The sequence below is a fragment of the Empidonax traillii genome, unplaced genomic scaffold (genome assembly GCF_003031625.1).
Source record: "Empidonax traillii isolate 1590-97213 ecotype Southwest subspecies unplaced genomic scaffold, ASM303162v1 scaffold56:size2478089, whole genome shotgun sequence".
Taxonomy (NCBI): Eukaryota; Metazoa; Chordata; class Aves; order Passeriformes; family Tyrannidae; genus Empidonax; species Empidonax traillii.
This window is the reverse complement of record NW_020955249.1, coordinates 724,557-733,913: the sequence shown is the minus strand read 5'-3', so window position 1 is coordinate 733,913 and position 9,357 is coordinate 724,557. Positions and strand designations below refer to the sequence as shown.

The 9,357-nt window shown below is 42.6% G+C and overlaps 1 protein-coding gene across 7 annotated transcripts in view; it reads right to left on the bottom strand.

The window, feature by feature from the left end:
* The window catches only part of DPF3 (double PHD fingers 3), a 159,550-nt gene that overhangs the window by 3,855 nt on the left and 146,338 nt on the right, over nucleotides 1–9,357 (bottom strand). The window lies entirely within an intron of this gene.

Genomic DNA, 9,357 nt, shown 5'->3' with positions numbered 1-9,357 from the left:
TTTTTTTTTTTTTTTTTTTTTTTTTTTTTTTTTTTTTTTTTTTTTTTTTAAAGAAAACAAGAGAAAGGATGAAATCAGAAACAAACCCGATTTCAGAGAGAGACCATCTGTTTTAATAGAAAATGGACTACAGTTTCAATTAGCGTTGTTTCGACTGGAACGAAGGACCTGGTGGAAATGAGGTTATTCTCCATTTCACAGCTTCCCTTCCTGGTGTCCAAATGGGTGGAGCAATTCTGTAAAGTTTGCTTAAATGGAAGCGGTGGTGTACAGAGAAGATGCAAGACAGGATGGAGGGATATAGCTTTTAATTTTTTTAAGAGCTCTGCCACTAAAGTTGGTTGGCACAGAAGAAACCAAATTGCACAGCTAACCTTCCAGGATCAAAACAAGAAACCAAAAGGGAAAAAAAACCCAAGCCAACTCCCACAATGAACTAAATGAAAGGAATAAAGAAGGGAAAGCTAGCAGAACAGTCACATCTAATTGGGAAGGACAAATTGCCAGAGTTACAACCCCCGCCCCTACATGCGTGTCAACTCCAGCTTTGCAAAACAGCGGTATCACAGTAGCAGGGTCAGCAATGGGCTTTCTGGAGGGGAAAATACAAACAAACAAACAAACCAAAGGTAGGATCAGTGTTCCTTCTGCAAAACAAAACAAGAAAAATACACGGCTGAAATAAAGTACTGTACTCCCAAACCACCCCTATCAGGCTGAAACATTGTCTAAATCACCTGCAATAAGCTACTGGTGGAAAGCCACATATTTGGCATCTCTCTCTGACACATGAAAGCATTAACACTGTGCATAGTCATGACAGGGATTGTCAACTGCTCATCTACAGAAACACTAGAAATACAAGTATGCACATACAGCACTACTGCCTCCTCCTAGAAACTCACACTGTCAGGTTCACAGGTTTTTTCACCTCCAGCCAATCTGCTGTTCTTAGACTACAGCCAATGGGTATGAAAAAATCTTTTCCACTTCCACTGGCCTAAGTGCCTTTTTAAGAGTGCAGAAAGAAAGGCTGCTTCTCCAGTGAGAAAAAAAGGCATGTCTATGGTAGATGTGAGCACAGATGTGCCATCTTCATTACCAGACCTATCAGCAGTATTTTGCTGTGTTGTCACACCGCCCATCACCACCCCACAAGAAGTCTCTGTATTTTCTAGCTAGTGAAGCAAACAGTTGCTAAGCATTGCTGGGTAAGGCAATAATGCTGTGGGCAAGATATTTCCTTTATGTGTCCATGGTACTACCAAATGCTGTAATAAGGATTTTTGTTCCCCAGTTATATTTCCATGGTTTTGATATGAAAACTAAGCCTGTCCAGCAAAGAAATGTGTATACCTAAGTTATTAAGGAAATAGAACAGAAAATAAAGGAGATATTTAAGGAGGAAAGGATCCGTGACATTGCTCCTATCACTCTTAAGCCTTTGAATAAAGAAATGTCTTGACAATACTGATGAGCTCAGATGGGCTAAGAAGATCACTGGGTTTTGAAATGTCAGCACGAGACAAGTGTCAGATTTTACTGAGATTTATACTGAACCAAGTCCAAACTAAAGTTCTGGGGAGCTTAAAACAGCAACTATGCAAAAGAAGATTTGACAGAATAATTTTTCTTCCTGAGAGGACCTTATATAATTTCTGATACTATCAAGCTAGCAGAACCTGACATGACACTGATATGTTCCTCCAGATCTGATTTACATTGAATGCAAACCTTATTCCAACACCAGTAAATAGAACAAATGGGCCACACTACACATCGGGAGGAATTCATCCCAGCATCAGAGTTGCTTCCAGAAATGTTGTTCATTGCTGGAATATATCACAAAAAGCAACTCATACGGGAAGGTGAGCTAATCAGAGCTAAATAGCTCGAGTCACATTTGAAAAGAAACAGAAAGAATGGAACCAAACTTATGGAAATAAATCACAGCTAAATGCATACGCATCTTCACATGCCCATTTGCCTGTGTACACACATTTCTCATTGCAGAGGCTCCAGCTAAAGATCCCCTTTTCTGACATGACACAAAGGTCACATGTCCCTTTGCAGCCATTTCCGCTCTCTTCCAGTTATCAGTCTTGGCTGCTTTGTTACTCATTTGCCTCAAAAACACCTCTGCAAGTCTGCTGTGCTGCATGTGTTTTATCAGTAATGCCTCATCCTATTTTGCAGAGCACTTCTTAAGAACCTCACCTACCACAAGACTAAAAGAGGACTTGTGGACTGAGGATTCCTTAGAAAATATTAATAGTAGAGCAAGGGCCACAGTGGTTTCTTCTTACTAGCAATGAAGAAATATTTTGCAAAAATATACCAGTTTATTCACTCCATTAGACTCTGTCTCCCAGTACTGTAACTACAAGAGTAGTGTCTGCATAGCTGCAGATTGTTCTCTGTTAGTCCAGGGCTTATGCCATGTATAAGGCAAAAAGAATATCTCGTGGACATGTCTTTCTTAGGCCTCTAGGTCAGATCCTTTTTAGCATTAAGCAACATCCCTTGTGGTACCATGACCCTAATCTAATGTCATTGGAAACACTATTTTTACTTATGCCAGCAGCATGATGAGGCACTGTAACGTATGGCAAGCATGCCAGTAGATACATTAAAATTCTTTTTCCTTCCCTCCCTGCTCTCCTTCTTCATAATCTCTCTATATTCCTGCTACTTTTGTTCAAAACCCAGTGTTTTACATCCTATGAGAAAATTCACACATCCAAGACTTCCTGAGGCAATGTTAGTGAACATCATCCCTGCTCCATATCACAGAATTTCTTAGCATTCCCTCTGTGTCAGAATACCTAAACACAAAGCCCTCTGTAGCTGCATGTGGCAAGTTAGAATAGGTAAATTCAAAATCTTTTTTTTTTTTTTTTGGTGTTGTTTTGGTTTGTTTTTTTTAAAAGGCTAATTCAGCCCACAAACAATTTTCTTTTACACAAAGAGCAGTCCAAAATATGGTTCAAGTTACGGACACTATGGTAGTGCACAAGCCAGAGAGCTGAAAGTTTTCTTGCTTAAGTTCATCACTTATATGATTAAGATGAAGAAACAGTCTTATTTCGCCTAAACTTGTGATAAACAGCATTTGCTATGGTAAAGGTGTGCAGCAAAGACTCTGCAGCTGGAACTCAGTTAATAATTCAGGTGGTGGCTCAGCCCTGGGAAACCCTGGATCACTCTCACAAGTAGGTATCAGCTCCACAGATCTAATAAGAGGAAGAAGTAACACATATTTATGGTGTCACCAAAGTCAATAGACAGACCTCTAAAACACACCCCGGGAGCAGTTCTGTTGAAGGAGAAGGCAATATGTTAACACTGACAGTTTCTAATCTACCATAACTATTCTCTACCTAAACTTTTGCTATGCTGCAATAGCTGTAAACAACATAGACAATAAAACTTGCAGTGAGGTTTCCAACAGCTCATCCCTTTGTCTTAAAACAATATTTTAAACTGTAGATCAGGTTTGAAAGCTCTCTTGTCTTTGTTGAAACTCTCCTCTGGATCTGAACTCTGCAACTGAGACCATATTTTATAGTGACATCCATGTTTCACATGCCACTGGTTTTCATTGTACACTATGTTCACCAGACATCTGCTCAGAGGAGTGGGGAGGTGAGGACATTCAGAGACCAATTCTTGTCTCCTGCACCTGGTGCAATTACAGGCCAATGGGAAAGATAATTTTAAAATAAATACCCTAAAAAAATCAAAAAATCTCTTCTGCTTACACTGGCTGTATAACACTGAAGACTAAAACGGACATTAAAGGGCAGGAGCAATCTGCTGCTCCCAGGCACTCTGTGACCAGTGAAGGCCTTAGAATGGCTCATTAGTGCTTTTTCAATAATGGATTCTGCATCACAAGATTAATTGCAGTCATGTGCTCTGTCACACCCGCCACAGACTATTTAAGTTAACAATCCAATCAATAACCTTTTTGAAACAAAGGCAGAGATTATCTTGAAGAAAAAAATAAGCAAAGATTATTTTTTTAAACAAATGTGAAATTATGTATACAGAGTAAAAGGAATTTTGACCTAGTTTCCAATTCTTTCCCTTATCTTCACTAGGTAGTGGTGGGCTTTTTAATCAATAGCATGATGAAAATTCACCGGGTTCCTGTCTATATTGCATCAGAACGTATTCCATAAACTACTCAGGTCTTTAAACAATTATAAATACGTATTACAGATATAATGACCTTTGTCACAGGAATCTCATCCAAATAATGGAAGTTTTACATGCAAAGAAATGGCATAATTTCCTCCTGCTAAGAATAAGGATTGCTGTGACCACTCCCATCATTAGACAGAATTATTACCATTATATACATACAAAAGAAGGGACACTTGTAATTCTAATAAGTGATATGATTTTATGGTTATGACACAAAAATTTAGCCCTCATTTGCCTGTCTAGGAAGGCATGTTTATAGACACATAGTGTCAACAACAGACAGATTAGAAAAGGCCCTTAAAAACTCAAACCACCCAAACACACCAAAAGGCTTGGCTCTGCCAGAATCCCAGGTTCAAGGAGCTCAATGCTCAGAAAACGACTAGACATTCCTAAGGGAAAAGAATAGGGAGTTCTTGGCATTTTTCTGGCCCTTTCCATCTTGCAATGTGACGGTGTTAAGGTGTAGAGATATATGCTTGCCTGCTAAAATGGAGGTACTCATGAACAGAAGCCCATGTTTGTGAGGGGAGGATCCAAGGCACCACCTGCCACACAATCTCTGTGATATGGAGAAGCAGGAGTATTTCATTACTGAAAAATATAATGGCTTTTCTAGTGGTCAGGGCAGGGGTAGATGTCAGAGTCTGCAGGTGAAGGACTTGTCTCAACCAGTTCAGCACAGGGCCCAGCTGAATCCAGCTTCTTAAGAAAAACACAAACAAACAAAAAAGGAAATCTCACTCATAGGCACCATTGGGTTGTACTATTAGATAGGAGACGAAATAAACTACAAATTTCTGTGTCCTAATTGAAGTGAAAAAACCTGGCTGTTTCTCCCAGTGTGTTCCAGCACTGCCAACTCTGCTAAAGAAGTGAGTCCGAAAGGACTCAGTGGCTTCAGTGAATAGTCTGGTTGGTCTGATTTGGTTAGAGACCAACTCTCCTCTATTCTAATATGTCACAATGTGCCAGTAATTGTGGAAGAATTAATGCCTCTAATAACTGATGGATCTCTGAAACCATTCAGCTGTAGAAGAGCTTATAGTTCCTATTATTTCATTTTCTGGCCCTGTAGTTGCTCTCGCCAGCACGGACAGAGCTTAAACTGAGCCTGCAGAAAGTAAAGGGGCACTCTGCTGCATTAGCACTGTGACTGGCAGCCAGCTGCACTCTGGAGGAGGTGGTTTGCTTCTCAGTACTGCCAGTTCCAGTGGAAGAAGTGACATAAATTACAAGCCCTTGCTCAAATATTCGGCACCAGTAGAAGAGAGCCTGCTTTAATTGTTCACTCAAGGGACAAACAAAAACCCCGTGCAAAAGAAAGTGGTTCAGTCGCAGTTGCAGTTTGGCAGGTGTAATTGGAGTCAGTGGGAACTGAAAGCAGGACAAACCTGTGTTTGAAAGCAGTTAAAGCCAGAGATTTTGAGAAAGTTAGAAAATGGTGGTGCGTGGCAGGTGACACTTGCAGCTCACTCTCCTGCACTGCCCTGCTGTTCCTTTAGCCATAAAAACACCAAAGGGCATGGGGAGCAGAGTCAGTGAGCTCCTGCTGCAACACCCCCCATCTCCAAGCACTCCCCTGAAAATTTAAGTGCCTAAGGAAACTCCACCACCCACCCACCCACCCACCAGCTCAACTCATGCCCAGATTTAACTCTACAATGCCTTATAATTTTCCCTGAAACATTCTTAAACACCAAAAGCATCAGCTAGGACAAGGAATCTGGGTTACAGAGATCACATGGAGAGCAAAGCTTGGCTCAGGCTGCTCATGTGCATAAAGAAAATGAAGGATCTGTGCATACACAGACCCACATGCACCCAGGGAGATTAGCCACTGACAAGGCAGCAGAACTCCGTCTGGCACATGGCGGCAGGAGGAGCTGGGTGGGATTCAGGGGTGACCTCCAAAGCATGCAAAGAGAGAAGCCAGAAGTGAGTTATTATGGGTTTCCTAATGGTTTGTCAGTGAAATCATTCTCCACACACCATCCCCTTGGTAGTAGATGCCACACGTCTTACACAAAGGCTACTTGAGAAATGTTTTAAAACAATTTTACTGCAATAGATCTGTGTGTACCTCTCCCTGTGTACCCACCGCCCCTTCCTCAGCATGCACAATCCAGTCATACATATCTTAGCAGGGAGAAATGAAAAAAAACCAGAAGTTACAGATTTTAAAAGCCTCTAAAACCTTCTGATAATTAACCCTGGTGCAGACCAATCACCACAGGGAGAACACCCCAATTAGGGCTGATGATGCTGCATCTCTGTGCTCAGGTTTGCCAGAGGGAGGACAAGCCCTGCCAGGGTGTCTGCTGCTGTGGGTGCCCCTCTTTGTCCAGGCACACCTGCCCCTCCAAAACTACCTGGGACATGCTGAAATCTGCATTTCTATTTCCATATCTACCAGGGATTTGGGCTGGGACAGATCGGGGGCACAGTCCCATTCCTCTATCTTCCTCTCTAAGGCCAAGCAGTGGGGATTCAGACACACCTGACACACACTGCTCAGTTCACTGCAAAGATGCTGTGAGCCCTGTGCATTTTGCAGCCTGGGGATCAGAAACAGCCCCCAACTAGAAAGCCAAAGGAGATGCCATATGCCCCCATGTCTCATCTCAAAACCAGCCAGCACTCAGCTCCCTCTTCTTCCAGATTGGCCCCCATTAACCACTGTTGGCTGCTAGACAAAATGGCTATTTCTTGCCTAAGAAAAATAATGTAGAAGCACTCAAATAACCTTGTACTGAAGCATCAGCTTGTTAATGCACTGGTAAGTCATGCCAGCACTGTACAATTCCTGGGGGTGAATTAGGTCAGAGTGACCTCCAGAAAAACCACCAGGCTGCATCGCTGAGTGCTGCATTATGGGTAACGATCTGCTAATTGCCAGGAGGCACTTGGGCTGCTTACCAACACCAACAGGAAGGAAACCTGCCTGCAGGCACCGCACAGACTCCATATGCCAGGGACATAGCTCCTAATAACGAGAATAAACCCATTTATAGAACATGAACTGGCCAGGAGGACAGGCACGGAATGCTAATGCTGCCAGGCCATACAGCTTGTGGGGGTCGGCTGTGGGAGACACCCAGCAAGGCTGCCCACGCACTGAGGGGCAGGTTTTGCATTTGGATGCACAGAGAAGTAGGGCTGAGGTACATGGAGATGAAAATGCAAGAGTGGGAGATAGGCTGCTTATCCAGACAAGATGAATCACCACAACCTGGAAAGCCAACATCCCCTTTGCCCTAGGGACATTTTCGTTACCCTTCAACAAACTGCAGTGGAAAAAAACCTCCGGCACAGCTCCGACCTCGTCGCTATGCACTGCAGGCTCCCCAGCCAGGCCAGCTCACACACCACAGAGCTTTCAATCAACTGGCAGGCTCACTAAACCCTTTCAAAATGAGCAACCAAGCAAAAATACTTGGTCATAAACACTAAAAATAGGAATGGAGGATTGGGTTTTGTTTTGCTTTTTAACTTGGTGAAGCCAGCTCTTCCTAGTGCATTAAATCCACCTCCCTGGCAGCCCATTTAGAACATCTCCTCCCCCCTGGGAGAGCCAGAATCTCCAGCTATAATGAGAGGAGTGGGGTGGTATTTAAAATGCTAGGGAAATGGCAGCCTGAATAGCCTTCCACCAGTGCCGCTGCCTTTCTAAACACCTCCTTCCCCCTCAAAATAAGATATCAGCTCTGCCCCTCCTCCTCTCCCTTTAATATAACAGGTACTCTTCTACCTGCTTGAACACACATTTGCTATCCAAATACCTGGTCTTTCCCCAGTGTTTCTGGTGTTAAACTGCCCCACTATCACAGCTAGACAGATGGCAGCATGCCTGCAGGGATGCCCAGTGCTGCCTAGTGCTCCCATGATATCAAAGGAACATTCAGAAAGACTCCAGTGTTTTCACACAAAGTGTCTAACCTGGTCCGGTGGCAGCAACATTTCTGGATAAGACACAACATTTTCCCAGAGCACTCTAAGAAGGCTTCTCAGCTGGGATTATGAGGGAAAGTGCAACGCAGGCAATTTGTTGTGACATGGACACCTCTTCATTTAAAACAGGCCATGTTCACCCAATCAGTTCTGAGAGCGTCAAGACAACCCCCACTGCACCACTGTGGTACTCCTCAAGCATCAAGGACTGTGGGAAGAACTTCAGAGGTGATTTCACCCGTGAGCCATGAAACAGCCATCCCATAAAATCAACTGTCAGTTGGAAACAGAATAGGCTGGGTTCACAGTGATGAATTAGGGGAAAGGAAAGGGATAAAGGAGAGAGTATTACTAATCTCTGGACTAAGTTTCTCACTAGAAAGATAAAGGAATGACTCTAGACTAATTCCCTGCCAGCACAGTTCCAGAAATTTCAAATCAAATGGCAAACTCCAGAGAAATTATTTGTCATCATTTTAATATTAAAGAAACTTAACTATGCAGAAGACACCATGCCATTTTATACACAGTGACCTCATTGCTGTTACATGAGGAAACGTATCATCTAGGTAAAGAAATTCAGCGCATGATGGGTAAATGGTTGATAATTGATGTAAACATTCTGAAAATGCAAGAGGTCTGTCTTTCTCACACAAGCATAATTTACACTGTTGCTAATGTAACTGTATGTTCAGACATAACTGCCTCATTCAACAGAAACAAAACCAATTTGGAGCAAGTTACTTCAGTCCCTTGTTAAGTTAAAGAAATCTTTTCTGCTGCCAAACGGGCAGTGATCCTCATGCACACTCTCCACTGTTTGTAATGCAGTGTCAGAAGCTGGGAAAATCCCATAGTCTACTGATTTTATTCCTGTTTAGTTGGGAATTTTGAAGTGCCAATGGAGATTTCATCAATAAGGCAGCCAGTTTTAACTTCTCTATCAAAGTCCCAGCAACGTCAATGTCCAGAGGGAAGTAAGAGCTATAACTGCACTCTGTGAAGCATCAATATGAGTGCCGTAGGAGGGAGTGAAATGTCTTTGTTTACTCTCTAAAAAATGCAATTTCAGGGTGATCTAAACATCTGAGTGAAGGAGTGAATTTGAACAAAGTACTTTCAGTCAAAAGCAAGTGGGAGGGGACGAAGGGTTAAGAGGTGGCAGAGGGAAAAAACTGATTTTTCAGAAAGGGTGAG